General features: G+C 43.3%; 1 protein-coding gene and 1 long non-coding RNA gene across 14 annotated transcripts in view; both read left to right on the top strand.

Annotated features, from left to right (window-relative positions):
* LOC125767667 (RNA-binding protein Musashi homolog Rbp6) overlaps positions 1-25,356 on the top strand; it is a 594,718-nt gene that overhangs the window by 318,490 nt on the left and 250,872 nt on the right. The gene's annotated exons all lie outside the window — the stretch shown is intronic.
* LOC125767715 (uncharacterized) overlaps positions 1-25,356 on the top strand; it is a 44,221-nt gene that overhangs the window by 739 nt on the left and 18,126 nt on the right. Inside the window, exon 2 of the long non-coding RNA XR_007418813.1 lies at positions 1,016-1,978. This is a non-coding gene — a long non-coding RNA (uncharacterized LOC125767715). The remainder of the gene's footprint in view (positions 1-1,015; positions 1,979-25,356) is intronic.

Below are 25,356 nucleotides of genomic sequence, written 5' to 3'. Positions count from 1 at the left end.
CGTGGCCAGACCGAACTAAGTCCTGGGATGGTGTTTCTGGAAGCAATCATTGCGTGCAAACCATTTCCCAGAAAATGATATTCTTTTTGACAAAATAAATTGGACGTTCGTCAAAAAAAAAAAAAAACAAAACAAAAAAAAACGCAGAAACCAAAAATAAAACAAACTGAAAGCAACGAAAGATCAACTTTTTGTGTGTTTGTGTACCAGAATGTGTTTGTGTGCACACGCACTGAGCCTGCACAACAGACTGTGTGCGAGGTAACCGCTGATTGCCAGTTTTTCCCGTCCCCGTTCGATCCGGTTCGTTAGTAAGTGACTGTGTGCAGGGTGTGTTAGTGTGCTGCGTACGTGTGCACCTTTTACCCCTCCGCGGCGTGGAGTGTTTCATGACAGAAAAAAAGAAAAAAAAACGATATTAGAACGAAATTTTCCTCCAAATCATGGTTCGTTTCCTTCTGCGCCACCCACAACTCCAGCGAACACGCGAAAACGATCCTTTTACTAACGAACGAAAATCCCTACGACGAGGACTTTAACTAATGTTCCGTTTCACTAGTAAATACAGCGCAATGTAACACCGTGCTGGTGCGCTTTTGACAGACCAGGAATTGAAGTCTCCGCTACACATTAAAGTTGCGTCGTGTGCAGGGACTGTGCCGGAATTAAGTTCGCTTCTCAGGTTCGGAGTGAGGCAGCGGAATTATTGCGAACAAAATGCGATTTTTTAGGAAGTGATCTGCTGTTTATTTGTTTAAATTTCATTTAAATTATTTCAAAATTAAAAAAATAATTTTTTGACTATTTCATAAAAAAATACAAAAGGCCAGGCGTCTCCATTACTATCACTTGCCATGAGAACAAATTATCAGATTTAAAATTACTTCAAAAAAATTTAAAAATATTTAAAACTAATTTTTAAAAAGAAAAATTAAGCGAAGGTTAAAATATTATTTTTTTTTAAAGACAATATTCAAATTGAATATCGATAAATCATATAAATTTTCTTTTCTAGTACAGCTAAAGTAGTCTTCGCGACGTTGTGCTAAACCACTAGAGGAAAAAAAAGTAGTTCAAAGAGTAGTCAAAAGTTGTTTGGCGTCCTGTATTTCGTGGGCCAAAAAAGGTTGGGTAAGGAAAAGTGTGCACTTTTTTCTTCAATCACTCAGCAAATATATTTGCAAAACCAAGCCGTAACGCAGCCGTTCACCGCCCGCAAAATCGGAAAGTAGCTGCCGTTAAAGTTGTTTAAAGTTTACACTGTGCGAGTGTTGCCACCAATTATTCCGCGTACCGTTCGGTTGTTTAAGTGTTGTTCGAAAGTGAAGTTAATTACGCGCGCGTAGTTTGGAAAAGAATATACCCCCGACCCACGTTAAGCAAAAGAGGCAAAAGAAGAGTCGTAATACCATTTTTTGGGGGGTATTTAAAATACCGGTAAAGCGGAAATAGAAAGAAAGAAAAGGTGTTACTGTGTATTGTGAGTGTGAGCGCTAACCTTCTTCGTAAGCCCGTTTCCCGCATCAAAGGGCTGTTCTGCTTTCCGCGTGCTGTTTTGCTGTGTCCCTACTCATAGGGCATTACACACATACACACACAATTGTGCCGTTGCCAGTTGCAGGAGAAATCGCAAGAAATCTTACAGCAACGAAAGGAAAGGAAGAAAACAACGAAAAGCCTAGCACAATCCCATCTGCTACACCGTTCCGACGACCTTACCTTCGCATCGGTAACAGGAAACTGGAGCCGGATCTACAGCGGCAAGCGACCATAACCCAACAGCACTACGCATAAGCGGCAACACTTCCTTACCGTAAAGGGAGCAGGCAAGTGTGCGAGTGTGCGATCGGGTTTTTTTGGGGAAAGGAAAATTTTCGAGGAACGACCCCGGTACGACGCAAACGGCCTCAAGATTTTCCCGTCCACAATTAAGGAAATAACGGCGCCAGTAAACTACTTCCTAACGAAAAAAGTCATTGTAAGTGAAACGGTTGCAATGCACGAACATTGCCTTATTTCTTTTACTCAAAGTGTCAAACTTTCGCTTTTGTGATATTTTGCGTTTTTTTTCGGTGTTATTTTGTACCTGTTTTAAAATTGAGCCATTTTTGTTTTTTTTTCACTACAATTTTCAACTCTATCTTGCTTTCTCTTTCTTGATGTGCGTGTGAGATGTTAAATGTGAGCTTTACAAATATTTTCGCTGCAATTTGTGAAAATGAAGATTTTTATCATATTTGTCTTACTTTTTTCTATGTCTTGTTATCAAACATGTGTCTCTTGGTACTAAATCTCAATTCTACTGTAATATATTTTAAATTAAACAATTTTTAAAATATCTTCATATACTTAAGTAGCCCTTATGAAATATCTTTCTGGGTGAAGTTTAATAAAATTCTTTAAAATATGTTACCTAAAAGCAAAGAATACCTTTCGACGGGAAACATGTCGGTTCGGTTACGGTCGCAATCGTGACGACCCTCGAAGCGAACATCGTTACGTGGGCCACGTAACTTTCCTTTCCACACTCAACCTCGTGTACCTTGGCCTCGTTGAGAAATGTGAACGACATTTTTCAAGCGACGAACTTGACGACGCGCACGACGACCAAAAAAAACAGAACTCCCGAAAAAAGTGAGCCCCATCTTTTAAAGCTGTGCAACAACGTACACGTGGACACTCACACAGGCCGTATACCTTACGGGGAAGAAGCAAAACAAAAAAAAACGCAGAACTTGCTGCTGAAAATATTCCTTCGTCTTCAGCCTTGAAGATACTTGCCTTGGGTATATTCATTCACCCAGCAGGGAATCATAACAGTGTGGTGGAGAGTGAGAAAAGGGAAGTTGAAGGAGTTGCGAGGGACGTTGTGCAGTAACGAACGCGAAGAATAACGAACGCCCCGGAATGACGGTGACATTTCCGTTTCCCCCATTGATGCCGCAAGGGGTTCCTTCCACCGGGGGAAAACCTGCTGTATCGCTGTAAAATGTCCTTTTTTGTGTCCCGTGTGTATGAGTGTGAGTGCGGGTTGCAGTTCGCACCGTGGACCATCACAGCCGGTGACTGTTGAAGTGTGTTTGGTTCGCCTTGTGGTGCTTTGCTCGATGAACCAGAAAAATCCACCACTCTCGGTGGGTGAGAGCACTCTTTACCGACCATTTTCACATCCCTCTGCCGTAAGTTTACCAACCAAACACACAACAATAGTGTGGAGTGGAGAGTTTTTGCGTCCATTTGTTGTCGCCTAAATCTTTGCGTCAGCAAATGCGAACCCTGAGTCGAAGCCGGGTTTTCTTTACTTTCAAATTTTACGAATTTCTTTACCCACAATTTAGGGGTGCAGGACAGGGGGCAAGAGGCGGTTGGGTCTCACTTCGTCTCCTGTTTGATTGTGTTAGTGAGGATATGCATTTTTTTTACTTTTCTGCTTTGTAGGAGTTTACAATTTTTCGGTTTTCGGTGATGTTCTGTATTTTTTGTTCTTCCTTTAGTACAGTTAAAACGAACCAAAATACTCAGCTGCTTTAAAGTTCGTGAGGTAACATTTGGCTCCGGCAGGGCAAACGTTTTCATCAAGTGCTTTTTTTCTTCTCTTCTTCGAATGCCTTACCCGGTTGGAGGTCGCGCCGTGCAGTTATTTCATTTGAGATCACGCTGAAAAGGGAATTGAAACGCAACCGAGTACAGCAACAACAAAAAATCAGAGAAAACTTTATGAGCTAAAGGATCGTAAAAAAATATTTCCGTTTTTTTTGGTTCGATTCCCGGTACCCCATTCATGTTGCATTCCAATGTTGAGCATTGGTGGACCAATTTTTTTCGGGGGTAGTAATCGACCACCGGCCGCAGGACCAAAACCCCGTTTCAGTTGCAGACGGAAATATTCGAACGACGAACGCACTGCATTGAAATTGCTTTTTTTTCGGTACAAGACGGGAAAAATTACGAGTTTCTTCTTTTCATTTTTCTGATCTAATTTTTCCCATCTCTCTCCATAAATTCGAGCAAAGTCCGAATGATATCCATGCTCGCTAGATGACGGTTACCGACGACGACGTCAACGATGGCCGTTCATAACTTTACCATCACAATCGGGCGACGCATCGTTTGACCAGAAGGGACCTAAAATGTTTAACGATGTCTATGTTTTATTTTTTCTTTTTTTTCGGTCAGTAGTATCAGCGCGGGTGCGATTGATTTTCTCGTTGGTGTGAAAGGGATTTGCGCATTTCAAGGCCACCCTTAGGAAGCGAATCGAAACATCCATCGAAACTCATCGATGCCCATCGAAGCCACAAGCAGGTTGATGGAAAAGTTGGGCTTGGAAAAGTTTCTTTTTTCCCAATGCCATGTACGGGGGAGGAATTTATACACACCCCAAATTGACGCTATTATATGCTGCTGCTGTTTGTGTGTTGTCCTAAAGTGATATTTCTTCACTTCACTGCCTGGAAAAAGTTGACCACAACACGGTGAGTTCGTACACAGGGCGCTGACCCCGGTATTTTTGGGGGTGAGAAATGAATACAGTAAAGGAGGGTTTACAAAAAAAGGAAACAAAAAACGACGAATAAATTACCGTTTGGAAGAGATTTTTTTTTGGTTCGTTTCGAGTTTTGTTCCAATGCAGCCACCAAGTTCCGATCCGATCACACTCCGATTAATATCGTTCGTTTGGAGTTTGGCAAAAAGTGAACCAGTACGGCAGACGGCAGACCAAAGTAAAAGGAATGGAAAACACAACAAAAACCATGGTTCCATGTACGCCCATTGCAATATTTCAAAGTAGAATTTACCCCAAAAATCGAAACAAAAACTTAAAGCGGAGGAAAAAAAACGATGAAACCCAAACTCAGCTAAACAAACAACACAGAGGGCGATAAAAAATCGGCAAACGTAACCAAAAAAAAAAAAAGAAAAAAAATCCACCCACGATACAAACAATCCGGAAATGACCTTTCAACCCCAGCGGTCTCACCAAGCGTGCCCTTTTCCCTTAACCAAAAGGGTCGATTTGAAAGATTCGTTCTAGCGTGTTTTGTGTTTGAAGTTGTTTTTTTTGCACTCTTCTCCCCTTCAAATGGCCCACATACATACACAAACATACATGTGCGTTGAGGAAGAGGAAAAAAACACACAACGATGCTACCTAAGTATGGAGAATGGAGCCTTCGGGAAAACAGGTTCGTTGCTTTGGACGATACATGCAAAACGGGTTTGACCATCATCATGATCGTAGCCATACACAAACACATATAAAGTAACAGTTATCGGGTTCAGTTTCGGCACACCTAGGGCTAGAAATGGACACACATTTAACAACGTCAACTACCCCCCCGGCCATTTGGCCCCAAACACACATAGACACAAACGCGAAGGAATTCCGTCTCGGAAACGGTCAAACGGGCGATAGATCGGCGCTTTCCGTACAGACTGGCCACACAGCTTGAAAGGCAAGAAAAATGGTTCTTTTCCGCCTCTATTACTATGTTTGCTGTTTTGCTGAATACCTCTGGTACGAAGTTTTGGAATGACATCAAAAACAAACGGTACGGAATGGCTTCCTTTAAAGGGTTCTGTAAGGAACTCGTTACGTGCACGTGTAAGTTTTGCAGTTTGCTGCCCATTTACTGTGCACACTGTCTATCCTTCTGCTAGCCTGATCAGTCATTCCGTAATCGGTTCGATCGAACAAGACGACGCCATTCTTTGCATCCGACAGCACCGTCCGTAGAAGGGAAATCGTTTTTTTTTCGTTAGCACTTGAAACGGAACTACTGATGTCACCTAAAAAGCGGAGAGTAAGGCGACTTTCTTGAAGTTACATCACAACACGGCTTTAACTGTTCGTTTAAGGATTTTTTTTTAGCTCCAAAGGAAAAGCATTCAAGATGAAAACTTCTTCGGGCAGTGAAGATTCGATCGTTCCCTGTGAGGGTAATATCAATTTTTCCAACCCTTCACGGACAGCTCCTTAGCAAGCAAAACTTTTTTGCAACACTCCTTACGGTGGAGCAGTGTTTTATGTTTTGTTTCTGTGAAAGAACTCTTCGGAAGAACTTCCTCCCATCGGTGGCTCCTGTCGAGTGCCTTGGTTGCCTGGTTAAAGATAGCTCCCGGTTTACCCATTTGCCCGTACGCCGTTCGGAGCATATTCGGTTTCACTGTGAACCAACGTGACCAGAAGTTTGCGACCTCCTGTGCGGACACGGATCGGTTGTGGTCGTTCGCTTGTTTGTAAGTGTTGTTGAAGCACTGCTACACTATTGCTTATGGGGATGTTTCGTCTTCCCAAATCCGACCACCCTGGGCAGGTTTTTGTGGGTACACGCCTGGGTTCGGGAATCGGAACGAACCGAAAGGCCATAAAGGTTTCGTGTTCGTGGTTCACATTGTTTGTCTAAAACACTGACCCCGTAGTTTTTTCCCGATACTGCAGTGAAAGGTTTCTTTGGTTTTTGCGTGTGGAAAATGTTGGGTAAGTGATTTTATCCACTTTCGGTGTAATTCAAGCGATTTACAGAAAGCACACCCAGGAAAAAGATGCTTCTGCAGAACAGCAAAAACGGACAGAAACAAAATGAACGGAAGAATTTAGGGAACTTTGGTTTTCTTTATTTGGATTTGTGTGCCAAAAAGGAAGACACGTACACCCGCATACAAACACAAAAGAATCCTCCAAAATCCTTAAGGGGTTCTACATCCAGGAAATCTCCAGAGATAAAAGTTTTGGTGCGGAAACTGGCCACCTTTTTCTGTGCACTAGACACAACAGGAAATGGATTTTTAATCTCGCTGGATTTGGACGATCGAACCCGTTTTCTGGGTGCCATGGCTTTGTGAGGGATTTCTTTCGAAGGAAGCTAAAAATACTCTCCAGGAAATGTGATAAATTTTAAACTTTTGTTTCGATTTAATAATGGATACTGCACACAGAACACGTGTTTACTCTTTTATCCTTCTGAGAAAAACATTTTTCTAAAACAAAAAGACAGGAAAACAAAAAACATTCACAAGAATATTTAATTTGAGAACGATTTTTTTCCAAGAGGATCATAGTTAATTCTCTTCTCTGAACCATTGATCTGCATTTATTGGAGGTGTGGAATTTGGTTTCAATATTTTTTTCCTACACAGACAAACAATTTAGCCTATTTTGTCATCTAAAATCCAAAAACTTTCTACGTTTTCTACTCAGTTGTGCACAGTTCTGTCTTGGATCTGGTCCACTCGTAAACTGTCCCCGTTGTGAAGGAGAAACTTTTTCAATATCGACACGACATCGATCCAGGCCCTCACACTGCCATCGTCATCATCAAGTCGACCGAACCAGAATGCATTCGGATGTAAGTGGAATCGGCTTCGAGCAGAACATTTGCGTCCAATCGATAGCGAGTTCTGGGGTTGCTTTTTTTTTCTTCAATTTCCACATTCTGTACGAAGGTTTCACAAAAAACCGAAACCTAGAACGATGACTCGAAGATATCCGAATGCCGAATGCTCGAGTGCTTTCGATGTTGCATTAAATTGAGTCTGAAAGAGCTGCCCGGCTGGTACGTATTCGGTGGGAAAATATATAGGTCAGGTGGGAAATTGAAAGGAAAAACGGCATTCTTCGAGGCATGTGAATAATTAATCCTGCAATTTCGCGTTACGAGATCCGATTCCGGCGATGATCTGGTATTTTGATGGAGTTAAGAAATTGAATTAAATTGGAAACGGAAAACGTGGGCGAAAGGTGAATGCACGGTCAATGTGAATATTCTATTTCGAATGGATTTGACGCGCTGCAATTGCTCGTTGGATGAAGAAACTGTATCATACGATTGAATATTTATTTTCTTCTAACAATTTACATTTCATCAGCGTTTTTAGAACAGCGTAAATAGAGGAAATTTCACATAAAATATAATAACTATCACTCAAATTACATTTTTTTAAAGTCATAAACAACACCTTTTTTCATGCTCCACAAAAACGCAAGCAAGCAAAATAATTATGCGGCTTGATTTCTACCTCAAATAGAACGGAAGTACCGGAACGCGTGAAATATTTCTTGCGTTAATGAACTCAAAATGAGACGGCAAATTGGCATCTGTTTGTTAGTGATAAATCGCACCAAAGCGTTGTGGTTTTTCGAGCTCATGGTGTACAAATACAAAAAAAAACAAGTAAGAAACAATCCTGCCAAGGTGTGCATGGATGTGAAGGGATGGTGGGAAAGGAGACGATACATTCAAAACCGCGACCGCGAGAAAATAGCACCCATCTAGCGCCACACTGGAGGCGAAAGTTTAACATTTCACTGTCAAAGTTGTACGATTGCAAGCGAGAAGCAGAAGCTCCCGCCTAGCCTTAAATTAGGCAACAGGGTAAAGTGAGTGGGAATCATTCAACATTTAAAAAAAAGAAAGAACCTCAGTCCTCACAAGTCCGGCAGTGAAAAGTTCGCTCATTTTGTGTCTGAGCTTGGTACCAGATTTTACCTTTCCTTCCCTGCCTAGCAAAATGCACGTGAAAATTTTGTGATTCAGTCCAAACTCATGGTGCGCACGCACACACAAACGACAAGGACAAAGACGAAATAAAAAAATCCAAACAACATTGTTTGCGTTCTACCACGAAAAAAGCCTCTTTGTAGAAAAGGATAATTAAAACCAACGACCGACAGCAATCGTCTGTCCGGTTCGGAGCAAATTCCTGAGCCCGTCCTTTTCCTGTCCCATTCGAAAATGGACGACGTATTTTTTTTTTTAGTTCTCGTTGTTGTTGCTGGCCACCTCCACTGCTTTTACTCCTTTCACTAGATGGGAACGGGATTGTTTCTCCCGCCTTCATTGTGTACCTCTCGCGGGAGCACTTTACTTTCAGTGTTCTGTCCCTTTTGTGGTGAGCGCGACGCGACGCCGAAAGAAGCGGGTGGTGGGGTAGTCTAATTTCCCTCATAAAAAATGAACACACCAAAACGAGAAGAAGAAAAAAAATCCCCACGAGCAGTATAAAACAAACGGCCAAACAACTTTACATGGACTATATTAAAGAACGATTTTAATTTTCACTCCTAATAAAACTTGCTCACCGGTGGCGAAAATGGTGGTTGGCGTGAAGAGGAAGTACAGTATAAAAAAATAGGAAAGTAAGGAGAAGAGGGATGTAGAAACTTTGCCAGAATGTGCACACAAAATGGTGATGGCAGGCTAGGAAGTGCTGCAAGCGGTGGAATGGCCATGAAGTGGAAAACGAATATCCTTCCGTCATGCTGTCGAGTGCGAAAGACATTCAGCAAAGTTGGAAAACATCCCCCATCTGGTCGGGAAGGTGAGTGAGTTGAGTAAAGGAAAAGCAGCTCGAAGAAACATGCGGAAGGAGAAATGGCCGATCCTTCACCCAAAAACAAGGCGAAGCATAGAGAATGTTCTTAAATTTGCTGAATGAAGTCTACCGGCTACCGGTTGCCCAGGGTTTCCAGGCCAGCTTTCTTACCGAAAATTTTGTGAAGCTCACCAACACACAAAGAGGCAAATCCGCGCGAAGGGCCGAAGCAGCAGGGAGAAAAGTTCGTCTCATCGTACCGATTTACCTTGCATTTCAGTTCGCTTTTGTTTTCGCCGGTAAACGAAATGGAAAGCTGGAGCCCGGAAAAAAGGGTCAGCAAATGGAGGCACTTTTTACCAATGTCCGCTCGTGGTTTACTCCTCCTCGGAAGGAAAATTTCTTAAGCCTGGAAGAAAAATAAAACAAACTCACTAACGAACCATTTCAAAGCGCGTACCCGATTCTTGGAAACATTCAGCATCATAAGGCCGATTGTGCAACTTCCTGCTCTGGAAGGTTTTCCTCCAACTTCCGCAAACGTGTCCGCGTTTCAAGTGCGGCAAATGTTTGGAGTTTGTGTCCATCGCGTGGACATTGCTCGAAAAAACCCCCCGGAATAGAGACTTAATTTTTAAGCCATAATTTTACCTTTATTCTTTTTTGTTTTCTGATACCTTTTTTTGGTTCTGCAATGTCTTTTGGTGGGAGAAAATCTCCCTTTCGTCTGTGAAAACATCTTACGCTGCATAATTCAAACGGCCACAATGAATCGCAATCTTTTTTTTTCGAAAAACCTTGGAAAACGAAGTTTTTCACCCTTTTTCTTCCACGGACCACCGGGACAGAGTTTTTAGGACCTCCCGTACGACCTTCTAGCTGCTAATGATTATGTACGGTAAAAGCGCGGTTCGTTCACGCGTTTCGTGAAATCTAATCAAATGATAAGCACTGCGAACATCGTTCGAGCACCGTTCGTTCGGCGGTCTGCCCCATCTCCGTCTTTTGCGGGTGTTGTTTTTCTGGTGACATTAAATGAATGTAATTTTGTGTGCCGTTCTGCTTCTGCTGAGGTGACACAGTTTTGATGAGCTAATTAAATGGAAACGCATCCCTCCCTTTTCCCTGGGTTTTTTGGTTTGGGATTTTTTTCCGCCCTTTACTCGAACGTGCCTTTAAAAAGGTAATATCTTTACCATTTGATGAGCTGTATACCGGTGCGAATGGGGTTGATGGAAATGGAAGTGGAAGATGAATGGAAGTTCTGGTTTGTTTGGTGATCTGTGGAAGAACAGGCTTTTTTGTTTCGTTCATCTCCAGTCTTTGCTCAGGCATGCGAGAACGTCTGTCGGAACTCGGGGCTGGAACAATATTTGTTCGCGCCTTATCACGCTAATCGTCGTGCACCGTGGTGGCCTGGTGCTAGAGAGCTACCTCACACATACAGAGACAACGAGACAACTCGCACAAATACACATACAACCATTTCATGCCCAAATCCCTGCCCAAGGACTACGTTGTAATGGGCTCTTGTGTGTCTCTCGCTCTCTTTCGCTAGTTACGGGTTGTTGCGTACCGGTGAACCGGTTCGATTCGGATCCCAACATTGGAAGATACCTTTTGAACACGGAACACGTACTAACATCAACGCATACATACAGCAAGCAAACACCCATGCGCTCGTGTAAATGCACACCAGGCCCGGTACGGCCCGTTGGAAGAAACGTCAAAGGTCCTCGCTGGTCGCCATACGGGAAGTACGGGACATCGTCCCGTGTTGGAAAATGGCCGCGAGCAACCGGCACCCGGTACACAGTCGTTTCAGCACCGCATCTCGTTCACTTCCGCATCGTTTGCTGATAGTTTAGATTAAAACCTTTCACTACCGGCGACATCATTCTGGCCAGCTATCCGTACGTAGACTGGAGCGGTCATTTGAAAGCGGCAGGCCTTGTTTGCCTTTGGTGCGCTCGCAGCACTGCAAGAACATAGTTGAAAAGCAGCCTTTTTTTGTGTGTGTGTTCTTTTTCCTCTTCCAAAGCTCTTTCTCTCTTCGCTTACTTGCATCTGGTACCGGTGGATTCCATCACTCGGATCGCTTTGAATCGATATCCCTACCATACCGCGGGAGTACGCTTCAGCAGTGAACCGTTCGCCGAGCCCGGCATTGCCTTCACGATGAGCACACGACGGGTATACCGGTGCTGACCTCCCGATGTTTCACTTCGAATCCGTTCCCGCTTTCGTGCCACGCACCTGGTAGCAGTATTGAACATTTTTCACCTGATACACCTGCTACCATCCGGACGTTCCATGTGAAGGGGGGTCTACCATCACGGGGTAGCATCCTGCGGGTTTTTTTTGCGTTCCATTTGATTTCTTTTGCGCTTCCAGGCATCGCTTCATCGTGAAAAGCGATTTTCCTCCAGCACGTTTGTGTGCACGTGTATGGTTGAAGGTGTGTGTGTGTGCGCGAACACATGCACACACAGCTAACGGCAAACGATGCCCAAACTGGCCAGTGAAAGGTACCTCTATCTCTCTATTTATTCAAACCCGTCTGTCAGGGGAAATTTAGATTTCCCGTGCCCTCGTGAGACTACCGGAGCATCCGAGTTGGTTATGGTCGGTTTCTTTACCCGGTCCTCTTTTTTTCCTCCATTCCAAACCCGCCATTGCCATTGCGCTGACTTTCGTCCTTCGATTGTTTTACACCGAGGACATGGACGCAATGGCCAACGCACACAGCCATCACGGGTATAAGAGCACGAACGTTGTTCTCAACGAGCTTGTGGGTGGATTTATTTCGTACCCTGTTTGATCCGGCACTATCCGACGTTCAGCAGATCCCGGGACATCTTTTGCCACGGAGACACGACCCTGCAGGGAAGTAATTAACTGTTTAGCACAACGTATCGAGTCCCCGCTTCGGAGGTAAACGCTTCCGGAGGGTTGCCTTACGGGGTGGACCGGTTTGTCGAACGCTTGGTAGCCGATGGAGTACGGTTGGATTTTGGAATTTTGCACGGCTGTGCGAATAGATTATGATGGTATCCAGTATCCTGGTAATACCTTCGCTAACGGTGGTACGATTGCAGTAAAACGAGTGCTGGAATTACGACACTTCGTTTCGATGTGAACATTGAACGGAGAGGTTGGTCGGTTTAGAGTCCGATCCGACCAACTGGTTTCGCAAATAGAATGCATAGAAACGTAAATAGAAATGTAAAATTCCGATCTAAATGTGGCTACAACTGCGTGTCAGGAAAAATGTCAATCAGCGCGAGAGATGGATGGTTACTCAGTCCATTGTGAATTGGGGGGGAGTTTATCTCGTTACTGTTAAAGATAGTATTGAAAAATGAATTCAAGTATCTGTATCGAGATTTACTGAAAACAGATTGTTTATTGTACAGCAAAAATTTATTATTTTTTTTTTATTCATTTTAGTCCTAATTAGTTCAAAAAGGTTTAATGATCTTCCAATTTGAATTTCATTTTGAAGAATTTTAATTTTAGGTTCAAAAATCAAAACTATTGCTAGAGTATGTTTGAATTTTTATTTAATATGTTATTATATTGAGAATTTTGAGAATTATTGAGAATTGTTTTTCTGCAATTTCATGCATTGATACTAAAGCGAACAAATCAATTCAAACCTATCCGTTATTGTCCTCCCAGAAGCTAAACAAATCCGCTCAGTCAGATAATCGATTTAAAAAAAAAGAAGAAGTTACTCGCACCCCCTCGAATAAAGCATAAAATTATCCATTGTAGACATGAAACGTGAAAAATTCTCCACTCAAAAGCATAGCTTTACCATGGTTTATCCCACCCAGTTATGTGGCTCGCTTTCTCAATCATCATTGGCAACGAAGTACCAGAAAGGCACTACATTCGCAGCAGTGTATCGGCATTGTTTATGTAATCCGATCACGAGCATGAAGTACATTTTGCTTGAGGTCAGCTTTGTGAGTTGCCGAAACCACGGCTGGTGAGGTTTATTTGTTGGTGTTGCACCATATGCTGGATTTGTTCGATTCGAATAAATAGTGAACTGAAAAAGTATAATAGTTCTTTGAAATCGGAATGTTTGCTACGTCTATTGCGCTATTGATCTTTTATGATATTTATTCTATAGATTTGCAATGAATTTTGCATTGCAAAAGTCGAATTAAAATACTTTATTTGTAGCTTAATACCGATTTGGATTATAAACCTGAGTTGAAATGTATTTGTAAATCCATTTTCATATTTTTTGTTACAACGTCTATTCGCTTCTTAAGTCGCTTACATACAGCTTTGGAATACCTTTTCTCCCCAACAACAGTAAAAAAAAAACATGAAACCAATCTGAGTTTTCACATAAATCATGTGCTTCAAATAAATCAACCTCAGCGAAGGTTTTGGCCTCAGCAAAACATGGCTGCAATTGTAGAAACTGGTTCCTGCTGAATGTTGAATTCTAAGAATACTTAGCTTCTTAAGCTTTCGATTAAATATATCGCAGCGTTTCATTTTTGACTACCTTTAACAAATCCCAACCCAGCACAATTCACAATGCTTCACTCGGCAAACGTTTCTTCCGGCTGGAAAGTGAAGCACTGGTTTGTGGTAGCTTTAACAAACCTTCAAGCGGCAACGAAACTGTGCACCAAAAAATGAGTTATTTTGGGAAGTTTCGTTCGTTCGGCAATAGGCAGCAAATAGCGAAAGCAATTACATTTTGCCGAAATTATTGCTTCGAGGTTCCACTTCCACGTTAAACCGGCAGACAGTTTTGGCTGTGTCTGAGGAAAGCAGCAAACCACTCACAAAACCACCGAACAGAGAAAGAAAGCGAGGGGAAAGGAAAAATCCACCCACCGCGCGCATACGGAAGCATTTCGGTTAAAGAGGCATGCTTTACGCGTAAGTGGCTGGTAAAAGAAGAAAGGTTTCTTTCTCTTTTTATTGCACAATTCTTTAACCTTCGCGTCTCATTTGTACTACCCAAAAAACTCACCAGCCCCCCGGGGGTTCTAGTTTCTGTCTTTTCTGCCACCCTAGGCCGAGGCGCTTATCACGAAGCATGGGGTGGAAATTCATTTTAGCTGACTTAAAGCAGTTTTTCCTTGCCACGAACGTAACGCGAATCCGAAACTCAACACCCACGATACACATGCTATACTAGGCGTCCTATTTCCTCCCTCAACTAACAAAAAAAGGGGGGAAAAGAAAAATCGAGGAAAAACTCGACCCAGACACTTTGGCTGAGATGTATTTATGCCGCTACGGTACGGTGTAAGCATGTCGTGAGGTTACAACGAGTGCGACGACATGTATGTGTAAGTATATCCGGATTGTGCCTTCATCGTCACCACCGAGCCACCACCACCACCATTTCCTCCTTCAAATGGTATCATCTTTTCAACCCCGAAGGACATGCCCCGTTCGTGGGCATCCGTGAAAAACTCGGCGAATGAGTTTTGTTTTGTGTAAGCGATTTGTATGCTCTTGGTTTTTGCTTTCCTTTCGCTTTTTTTTTTTGGTTTTGGTTAATGTTTTGTTTGCTTTCTCTCCCGTGTCGTGTAAGCAGTTTCTTCTACACGCTACACAGTCGGTGAGAATGTGGTGAGTCTCGCCTAGTCTCGTCACTTTCGGGAGGGGGTTTGCCGGGGGAAGGTGGGTGGAATGGATGGATACCACCATGTCTGGAAGATAGTGTGGAACCACGTGCGGACCGAAACATTTGTGAATTTGTGCTCCACTTTTCTTTTTTTCTTCTTTCTACTAGCGCATGAAGCTAAAGAACGCATTTAGAACGCAACAAACCAAAGGAAAATGGTACGGTTCCCATTTGTCGCTCCATGTGTGTGTGTTTTGTGGGGGTAGTTTTGTGCCAAAAGATTTTCCTTTCGACCCTTGTCGAGGTGGTAAAGTTGGGCAAGTGAAAGTTGAATGCCGTTGCAAATGGTTGTGCGTTTCGACTAGGGGCAAGAGCTCACGTTATGAGCACGCATAAGCTGCACAGGGACAGTGAAAAGGGATGAAGAAGGAAAAATCCTTTATCCCTGTGAAAACGCTTAACGAGTGCTGGTGGTATGAGCGAAAATACACACACAAACGCACGCATATCTATGAATATGAGTGTCTCATGTGTCTGGAAGAAGCATTAGCAGCGTTACGGAGGCGAATAGGCCGCAAAGCGGAAGCAAATGTGGCATTGGGAAGTTTTTTTGGGAGGGAGCAAAAGTTTTTGGTTGTGCCCGTTGTTTTACCTCTTGCTACCTCAGCTCCTCTGGAATGAGTGCTGATAGGAAAGATAACAGGGAGAGAGAGAAGGAGAGAGTAAGAGAGATAAACAAAGACATACCAAACACATGTGGAAATGGAATTCTCTGGCGATTCTAGGATGAAGCCAAACAATTGCCACACGTTCCTAGTTGTGTTTTTTTTTTTGTTGGTTGATGGAAACTTACAAACGTTGGTGGAATCCATTACGCTTACTTTGCCTCTGGTCTAACGTTTCGGGGGGAAAACCCCAAATCGCAGGAAGCGGACAAAAACGCACACACGAGTGCGCATAGATTACACGTACACGGTGTTCGGGCAAATCGCACCGACAGATAACGGAAAATTATTAGACTTCGAAAGAGAGAGAGAGACGGGGTTTGGGGGGAACCATCATTTTGAAGGGTGAGGGAAAACAGGATACGAGTTGGAGTTCGATTTTCCAACACTAACAACAAAACGAAACCACGTGGCAAATTTCGGAAAGGTTCGCTGCTTGCCTTCTTCCACCCAAAACGACGAACCTTTCTCGAAATGCGCACGCACTACATGTGTGTGTATGTATATAATTGTATTTATTTATTTTTCACCCACCTTAAAGCACATGGAGAAAGGAAAAAAACAATCACTAAACAGAAAGCCAAAAATAGGAGCTAAGGAAAAAAAACAGATTTCCACGCAATTCGGTGAAAGTAAAATAAATGGTTTCCAATTTTTCTATTTGTTTTAAATTTAATTTTTGTACCGAACATTTCTGCTTCTCCCGCCAATTTTACTTTCCTCGTTTGTTTGACAATTTCAGGTTTTTTACCTTATCAAATGTTGTTATTACTTTTGTTTAGCAGAGCACACCGGCACATTGGGCTTGATAGGATAATTGTCCTGCCCGAAGCACGCAGAATGTATGTCGACATTAGATTTGAATTTTTCGTACATTTGCGAAAGGGACTTGGAGGATTTGAGTTGTTTAGCTTTCGGAATAAAGTTTTGTGCCGCTATGAACGGGTATGAAAATGTGAGAATCTTGTTTGGTTTTTCACATTTTTTTTTAAAAGCGTTTTTCCTCCTAATTTTATTTCGCTGTCGCACCTAACGAAATTAAAAAAAAAAAAACAAACGATCTGACAGTAAAACTCATTGATTATCATCACACGAGCAGTAATGAAACAAAAAAATAGTTCGAACGAGCATTGCCCAAACCAGAACTTCGAAAATGGAAAGTATGATGCGCCATTCTCACATGTTTAGCCGGATTTAACAATTCCTAACTAGGAAGGTAAAGCTGGGAATAAATACCGAATCCGATTGTTTCTGATTAGACACACACAACACCGTGTCTGTGTACAATCCTTTTTTCGGGGGATGAAAAAACCCCCCCTTATGTTTGATATTTAAATGAGCTGTTTGTTTCACGCTACCATCATCAGTAGCAGTAGCAGCCCGTAGTACCTTTTGCCGCGAAAACCGAACCAACTGTGTGTACAAAAATAAAGCAATCATCAAAGCACGTGCCACCAATAGCACAAAATTAAGCCAAATACGAAATGGAAAGAAATCAGAAATGGATTTCCATGAAGCAAGCGATTTCTATTTTTATTGTTTGGTGAATTGTTTTGTGCCAAATAAAAAATGAGACGTTTTTCCCCCGGTGAAAATAATCATCCAAAAAGAACGAAGCGACACAACGCTTCCCGGCTTCACGTGATTGAAGAGTTTAATTTATTTTCTAAAAAAAAATACTCCCTCTAGAAAATCCAAATAAGAAAACAACAATCCTGCCCCACTGCGAAGATGGCAAAATCACATGGTACGACGGGCCTTACTTTGCTTCAGACTTTTCCTTTCTTAAATCTCGACCTTCCCGCAAAAGGCGTGGCAAAGGCGCGTTGTTAAAGTGTTGCTAGCGAAGGCCCGAAGAAAAAGGCCAAATTTCTTCATTAAAGTTGGCAGTGTGTGATCGTTGATTTTCCCTGTCCCACGTGGGCCAGCTTTCCACTGTAATCGCTCCGTTAGGCTGGCTGGTGGTTGTTTGTAATCCTTGTTGTTAAGACGGTGCCCTACATCATCACGAGACGCGCATACACATAGAAACAGAGCAAAAAGAAAAGAAAAAAATGTTGGAAAAGAGAGAACGGAACCTAAGCGCCATTTTTATATATGGATCAGTGCTGTACGAAGCGTGGGACCGCGTGTAAAAGTCAATATGTGAAAGCCGCCCCCACCCCAAGTATGGTGCGTTGCGTCGTCCTTCCATCATTTCCTGCAAACAAAACCATTCATCGCCGTTTGGCCGATGTCGAGAGTTTGAAGTACACTTTTCAAAATGCCATTCTCACATGACTGGTAATCCATCTTGCAAACCAAAGCCGCTGGTGAAGTGTAGTGTTGTAACCGCGCACATCCCGGTAGGTCCCTGCGATGGTTCACGATACAACCACTCGGGTGTGTCACCCGGCTCCTTCAATACATCGTCCCCGTCTCACATACGGTCCCGCTTTTTTCTTTACGCCGTTTCCCCGGGTTGAATAGATTGTGCACGCGCACCGTGAATGATCTGTCCGTTGGTTGGTGGAAAACGGTTCTCCATTACCGTCTATAGTCTACAGGCTCTTGGTTGGTAATGCTTTTTTATGATTTTTTCCTCCTCGCAAAACGTTGCTTGTGTTTTCAATCCGCCCAAGATTTAGCCAACCGTGCCTTGGTCGAGATGGCTCTATCAGGGCTTTGTTTCAATGGGTGTGCACAACACAAACGCACACACACACACACTCTCTGGATGGTGCGACTAAGCGCGAATAGGTTTTTGAAGAACGTACGGGCTTCTTCAACGTTCACCGTGATGGATGAGCGTTGAATGAAAGCGAAAGATGTGTGATAGCTGGTGTCCGGTTCAGTCTCTTCCTGGCGAACATCTCTAGTGGCGATTGATTTCGAGCAAACCTTCACGGGAGAGCAGATGTTGGTTCCATATTTGTGCGGACGGTTTTGTTAAAGTAATGTGGAGGGAAATTCGCTCGAAAAATAGTTCTATATACAATTATTGAAGACATAATTTGTAATAATTTCATTTATATTGAAGTTTATCGCTATATGTGTTTATTACTATGCAAGAAAATATGAGATTTTTACTAAAAACTGCTTCAGTTATTGATATGAGACACAGATCTCAAAAGTATATCACGTCATAAATTTTTTGAATATTGTTTTGGAAAGTTGATCAAATATACAAACATCAAACATGTTTAAATCATTTATAATTTCTAAATATTGTTTTATCCTATTATATAAAATTTCATAAATTTACCTAAAAGCCCGTTAACTTTTATTTACACAAGCAACAAGTACTAGACGAGAGTTATTATATTCTAGTACCTAGCTTTTTTTATTTGGAAATTTTTAATGACAATCCTTTAAATCCATGAATTGTGAATTAACCAGTTCAACCGCTAAGTTCCTATCGCATTTTCCACTTAAAAGCATTGTGATGGTTATTGGCCATTCTTGTTTGTTTTTTTTTTGCTCCCATGTTTTCAACCGCTGTAAATTAAAACTCATTCCCCAGCGAGGGTTACACTACTATCCGCTTCCTTCATCCCACCTGGCAAGCAAAAATAACCAATCAGACTGGCCAGACGGTGACCAGCGTGATGCCCGGTTGCTAGTTAAAGCTTCGCTAATCCTTGAACACCGTTCGAACACTAACGCTAACGAGAACGATCACACGATCCGTTCTGCGTGTGGTGCGCTGGTACATATCAAAGACCTTACCGAGGGCCTGGCAACCACATTTTGCGACTCAAAAAGACCGCTTCATGAAGCGCGGTACGAACGCACGCATCGTGTGCATTTGCATTCGGTTGCAAATAAGCTCGAGCTTTAGCTTGATGATGATGATGATGATGGTGACGGTGAACGGTCGTTTGCCACATCCAAATCCAACCACAAAGAATGTGGACACGAATTATGTGGCTGTGACGGTGCAGTGAAGATGGCGGAATCACACCATCTCTGGATCGCTCGACGAGCGATGAAACCCACAAAATGGGGGGTTTATAAAAGGGACAGTACCGAAACCGCGTACTACACCAACAAAAAAAACCCTTTTTCCTCGTTTTGAAAAGAATATTAAAAGGTAGATTTTGCATCTAGACGAGATTTTTCCATATCGCGAAACGATACACAGCGAGGAATGGACGCAAAAAGGAGAAAAAGAGGATGAACTTTTGTTTTCGCCGGTGTTTGCATTTCCGCTTTCGAGACCTGGATCTCTCGAGGGGTTGTACAACGGTATCCAGTCCGCTTCCGGTTGCGTTTAATAAAGCATGGCAGCATCCCTTCCGCCGTGTGCTGGGAACATACAGCAGTCTAGCGTGGTGATGCTGCTGCTACTACTTTGCAGGACATGGCCATTGACACTGACAAATCGATTAGTGTGCAGAACCACTTTGCAAAAGTGTCGCTGTGTTGGTGATGACTTGAAATCCCTCCGAACCAGGAAGTGCACCCCTACAGGCGCGCACACACCGAGTGAAACTCCGGTACAAAACGCCGGGGACCAAAACGTTTGGTGTGGGTTGCTGTGAGTGTGCGCGGGACCACCCTGGTCGAGGGTTCGTAAATAATTGCAAATTATGGAGATGTCTCCACCAAACTGCGACACACATCGCACGTCGCACTGATCGTCGGTACAAACGATGGCGACGACGTGGGAGCTTCCAATTAAATGATGTTATGCGGCTCGCAATTTCATATACATTTATGCAAGCAAACGTAAGGGCCCGCGCTACTGTTCATTCTCTCTTGTGTTCTCTCTCTCTTTCTCTCTCTCGTGCTCTGGTTTGAAGCGTCGTACAGACACCGCTCGGTCCAGACCGATTCCGAATCCCGGAGGCGACAGTTGTACGCGTTATCGCAGTGCAGTTGCGTTTTACCAAAAGTCCTCGTTTTTCCCCCCAAAAAAACAGACAGAGTTACGAGACGAATCACCCCCAGGTCCGGCAATATCACTTCCATGTGCGCACTGGTATTCGTTACTGTATGGGTGTGGGTGTGTGTACGGCTGCCCTCCCAGACGGGTCGCACTGGGATGGAAATAATTTTTCCATTTGATTCTCGTGTGTCTCCCATGCCGTGTGGAGGGTGTTCCAATTTTTATTTCCGATTTCCCAACCCGCCCGTATCGTAAGCCGTGTGCTAGCGTAAGCAGAATGTTTCCATACCATTACTGTACCACCACAACACTGCCACGAGACCGACCACAAACGCACAAACAGTCCGCGTGTGTGTGTGTCCATCGGGTGTGGTACCAGTGATTTTGATTTTCACCATTTTCGCCATCTCTGTTCTGGTTACGCTGGCCGAGATGGAGGCCTCACAATCACATTTTTCATTACTTTTGTTTGCTGCAACATTTTTCTTCAGCATCCAATTACTGCACCACGAGGTACGCGATAGGAAGGCCCCTTGTGATGGCGATATTTATACACCGCCAACAGGGCCCCAAAAGGGGGCTCGAGGAGTAGAAGCATTGGGCAGGTGGCTTGAAGCATTTATGTTTTCGCTTCTCGCTTGTGCTGTTTTGTTGAATTTGTGAATTTGTTTTTCACTGCGATGCTTTTGAAGTTGAGTGCCGAAACAATTTTTTTTTTCGGTGCCTGGTGGGTCATTAAGGTACCGAGCACCATTATCATTATCGTGTTTGATCATGGTGACCTTCGAGAGATGGATGTACGAGTTACTACCGAAGTTTGGTGGTTGACCTTTGGAGGATTTGCTGGTGCCAAGATAGGAAGGATTTATTGGTGTATGTGCTTGAGGACATTGCAAGAATTTTTAAACATTTTGTTTCTATTGTATGAAGTAGTGATGTTGAATAATAATTTTCTTTATATAAAACAAATAAAAAAAAATTAAACCTCTTTAAAATGAAGAAAGGAAATTGTCAAACTAATCTAAAAAGTCTAAAAATTTATATCATTAATTATCGCCAGCAAACCATTCAATCAAGTAACAATTTCGACTGACATTGCCACAGTGCCGATAACATCATTACAACACTTTATTAGACGCTCACAATCTTAAACGTTCGCCTTTCGTTGTGTGCCAAAAATCGTCATCAATTGCCTATTTCTCCCACACCAATCAATTCACATTGCACAGCAATCACTTTTTAGCGTGATCTATTGTTTGAATGTCAGTTTTCGAAAATGGAAATTGTTTTTGCACGCATAATTTGCACGGAAAACGCAAACCTTTCTGCTAAAGACTTGCGTGAGAGGTCGGTTTTTTGGTTGGAGGTGTTTATTAAACTTTACACGTGATATGTTGGGGCAGATATTAAAATTGTGTTTCGTGCTTCTATTTGTATCAGTCCCAGCCGGACAGGTAAGGGAATCTGGCCCATTTGCTTACCAATACAAGTATGCGCGGGTTGGTCTTTTTGTTTTCTGTACACTTCCCATGAAATATCACTTCATTCAATGTCGACAGTGTTGGTTTATGCTTAACATTTTTAACCAAAACCCCAAACCGCCCTGATGTCGTTGTGTTTTTTGGGGAGCGGTGGTCGTACCATACTCGCGAGAAAAAGTTCAATAAACTGCTATGCTGCTGAATATTCAGCGACTCCATCAACGTGACGCCTTTTCTTTTTCGTGCTCACGTGTGTGTGTGTATTTTCCTTTCTTCTTAAAGGTTCTTTCGTTTTTCGTGAAAAATCCTCTGTTGACGGCCTTGTATCGTACGTCAGTTGGCACTCGCGCGTCGCTCTTCGTACCTTCGATGGTTTTTTTTCCGTTATTCCCAACAGCACGCCAATTTTCCACCGATTCGAACGACACGCGAATTATGATGGACTATGGCAAGAGGCGAAACTCGCCCTTCAGCGATGCGTGGTATGGAGTAAGGAAAGGTCCTTGGAAAGGGGGAGGTAGGGTTTTATTTTTGCCGCTTTCGTGGCAACGAAAATTGTAGCTTCGGTACATTTTTTCCCTCTTCTTTCTTTATATTTATTTCGGTATGTTTTCCACTCGTCCTTTGGGGTACGTTTGTGGATAAGAAGACATGTGGGTGGGAGGTTGCAGAATTTCTCCTCCGGGTGACTTCGGGGAGGCGAGCTTACACCCTGCCCCCAAGAGGGGTTGATGGTTTGAGGGTGATAATGAAGTAATTTTCGAAGGAAATTGCTTTGTGAACCGCTTCAAAGAAGCGAAAAGTGCCCCGAAAGTGTGACACGAAGTAGAATGGCCTTCCGAGGCGCGAGTTCCAGACAGGGCCGGTTACGCGTTTTGGCCGGAAGTGACGGGATGGCGTGAGGATAAAACAACAGACCTTTTCTGTTGCGACTGTCCCCAGCCCTTCGTCCCCACACCCTGGGTGGAGCTGGCAGGAGTGTCGGAAGTTTTGGAGGAAGAATTTAGCGAGGATTTATTCTTTCGTTGGGTGGTTTTTAGGTTCGAATTCTTTATCTCTCCTTCCTTCCGTTATCATGTCGCAATGGCGCAACCAAGAGTTGAGGCTCTTACTGCTCTAAAGAAAATGTTGATTTTTTTCTCTCTCGTTTGTTCGCATGTTTGGCGAACAGAAGAAAATGTTGTCGAAGCGCATCAAAGACTTCATCATCATCATTGGAGCTTCTTGCTGGGAGGGCTTTTGATTGGCTTTCCCTTCCCGTTGGGATGTTTCGTGTAGGCAACGGCAAACTAGAAAGGAGGGAGACACGCTGTCTTTGGTCTGGTACTGGAAAGCACGCGGGTGAGGTCATTCACAGGCCAGCATCCAGATCGATGTGTGGATGTGGATAGCGCTCTGTTTATTTTATTTCATCGTGTCCGGTCTTTGGTTTTCCACCGGCTCTCAGTCACGAGAAACTGCTGCGCGCCACATTACAATTCTGTGCACGTAAAAAAATGCGGCACCTTTAAATCTTCCGCAACACTTCACGATACCGATCGTGGATAGGAGGCAATCGTTCAATTTCGCTTCCCCTTCCCCACCCAGCATACCCTGACCCCGTCCGGGTGTTATGTCATCGATGGGACGAAAGTACTGATCGAAAAGAGATTTTTGTTTTTCGTCCTTTCGCAGCGCGCACAACATTCGGGTGAGGAAATTCGATTTTTTTTACTGGAAAATTCAGGTCGCATCTTTGGCCGCGTACTTCACTGTCGAGTCCCGAGACCGAGCGGTATTGATTTTATTTATCGATGTCGTGCGTCACAGTGTGAAAGGGAGAAAAAATGGAGAAACAGAAAGTTCACTGTATTCACGTCCACCCGTAGGCGGAGACGATACTTCACGAGGACCTTTTCGGTCATAATACCAGTACTTGTGCGCCATGCGCCGAGAATTGATCGGTACGGGGAAGAAAATTGTCCTTTGAGGTATCTCCTTACGGGTGTGCGTTCCTTGCTTTCATTCGGAGGGTTTTTTGTTCCCCGGGAAGGGCGGCTTGAGTAAAAAAAACACATCGACTGCACCCAACACGCCATGATGGAACACCAGGCCCCAGAGTTAAGTTTTGTGGAGCGTTGTATCGGAATGAAGTTCCTTCCATAGGGTGGCAGGAAGCAGGGAAAGCCGGGAGGAAAAGTCCGAAAGTAATAAGAAATAAATCCCAGCATACCATAAATATTTATAGATTCACTTCGGGCATGCTCGACCCCGGCCGGCACTGCGGTGTTTGGTTTGGGCCCAATTGGTTGAAGGGTGCCCAACACACGATGTGTCCCTTCGTGTTCCCTCTTGGTGCTCTGGGACACAAGCAAGGAATTAAAAAAGAAACGCGCAGTACAGGAACATGATCATGCCTTGTGCCTTCCCTTAGCGTTCCCTTTTCTGTTTGTTCCCCGATACCATGGCGTAAATGTTTTCGTTCAACAATCACGCACGCGAACGCCTTTCTGACTTTCCATCTTGCGTTTGGTGGTGGATTTGAAATTAAATTGTGTGAATGTTATTCGTTTCCGTCTGTAACTAACTCCCACGTAAAAGCTACACACTGACGCAGTGTAACAAATCGTTCCTTCTTTAGTAGGGTAAAATTGGACTAAAATGTACTATGAAGAGAAAAGTAGCTTAACATGTTCCTTAATATTCGTTGAAGTCACTCTTAACTTCTACTAAAAAAAACTAATAAAAAAATAGTAACCATCATTTTTAGAAAAGTTTAGGAGAGTTAAAAAATACTAGTTTAAATTAAATTATTTATTATGTTCACCCTAAAGCATCGCATCACTGGTAACATGTTGATCGAACGAGACAAAACAGTCAATCAAAATGTCCGGATTTATGTAATTTTGCTTCTATCGGTCCGATACCTCACTATGCTATGATCCGGCATCATCATGATAATAAAACAAAGTAAAATTAAGTCAGGCAGCAGTATTTACGCTTAGCGGATACACACCACACGGTGGGCCCCATTACGTGAACAGACTTGCTGGTGAGGTCAGCTTCTCCTGCTCCACGCACTGATTATAGAACAACATCATTGAAAATGGCTCATTCGAACTCACATTTCACATTTTATACCACTCCCAATACAACCGCCAGCCAGCCGAGAACGCCCAACGAAGACGACGTCAACGGTGGCCCAACCCCCAATGCATAAGAAAGCAATAAAAAGCAATTCTCCTGCCAAAGCCACACCGGACTTTAAATGGTTTGTGGCATTTTGCGGAAGCTTGAGGTTGCACACAAGCGCGCGCTCACACCGACACACCAACCTTCGGGAAGGAACTTCCGCTTCCGGGGCAGCTTATTGCCCTG

The sequence above is a fragment of the Anopheles funestus genome, chromosome 3RL (assembly GCF_943734845.2).
Source record: "Anopheles funestus chromosome 3RL, idAnoFuneDA-416_04, whole genome shotgun sequence".
Classification (NCBI taxonomy): domain Eukaryota; kingdom Metazoa; phylum Arthropoda; class Insecta; order Diptera; family Culicidae; genus Anopheles; species Anopheles funestus.
This window is presented reverse-complemented; position numbering and strand designations above follow the sequence as displayed.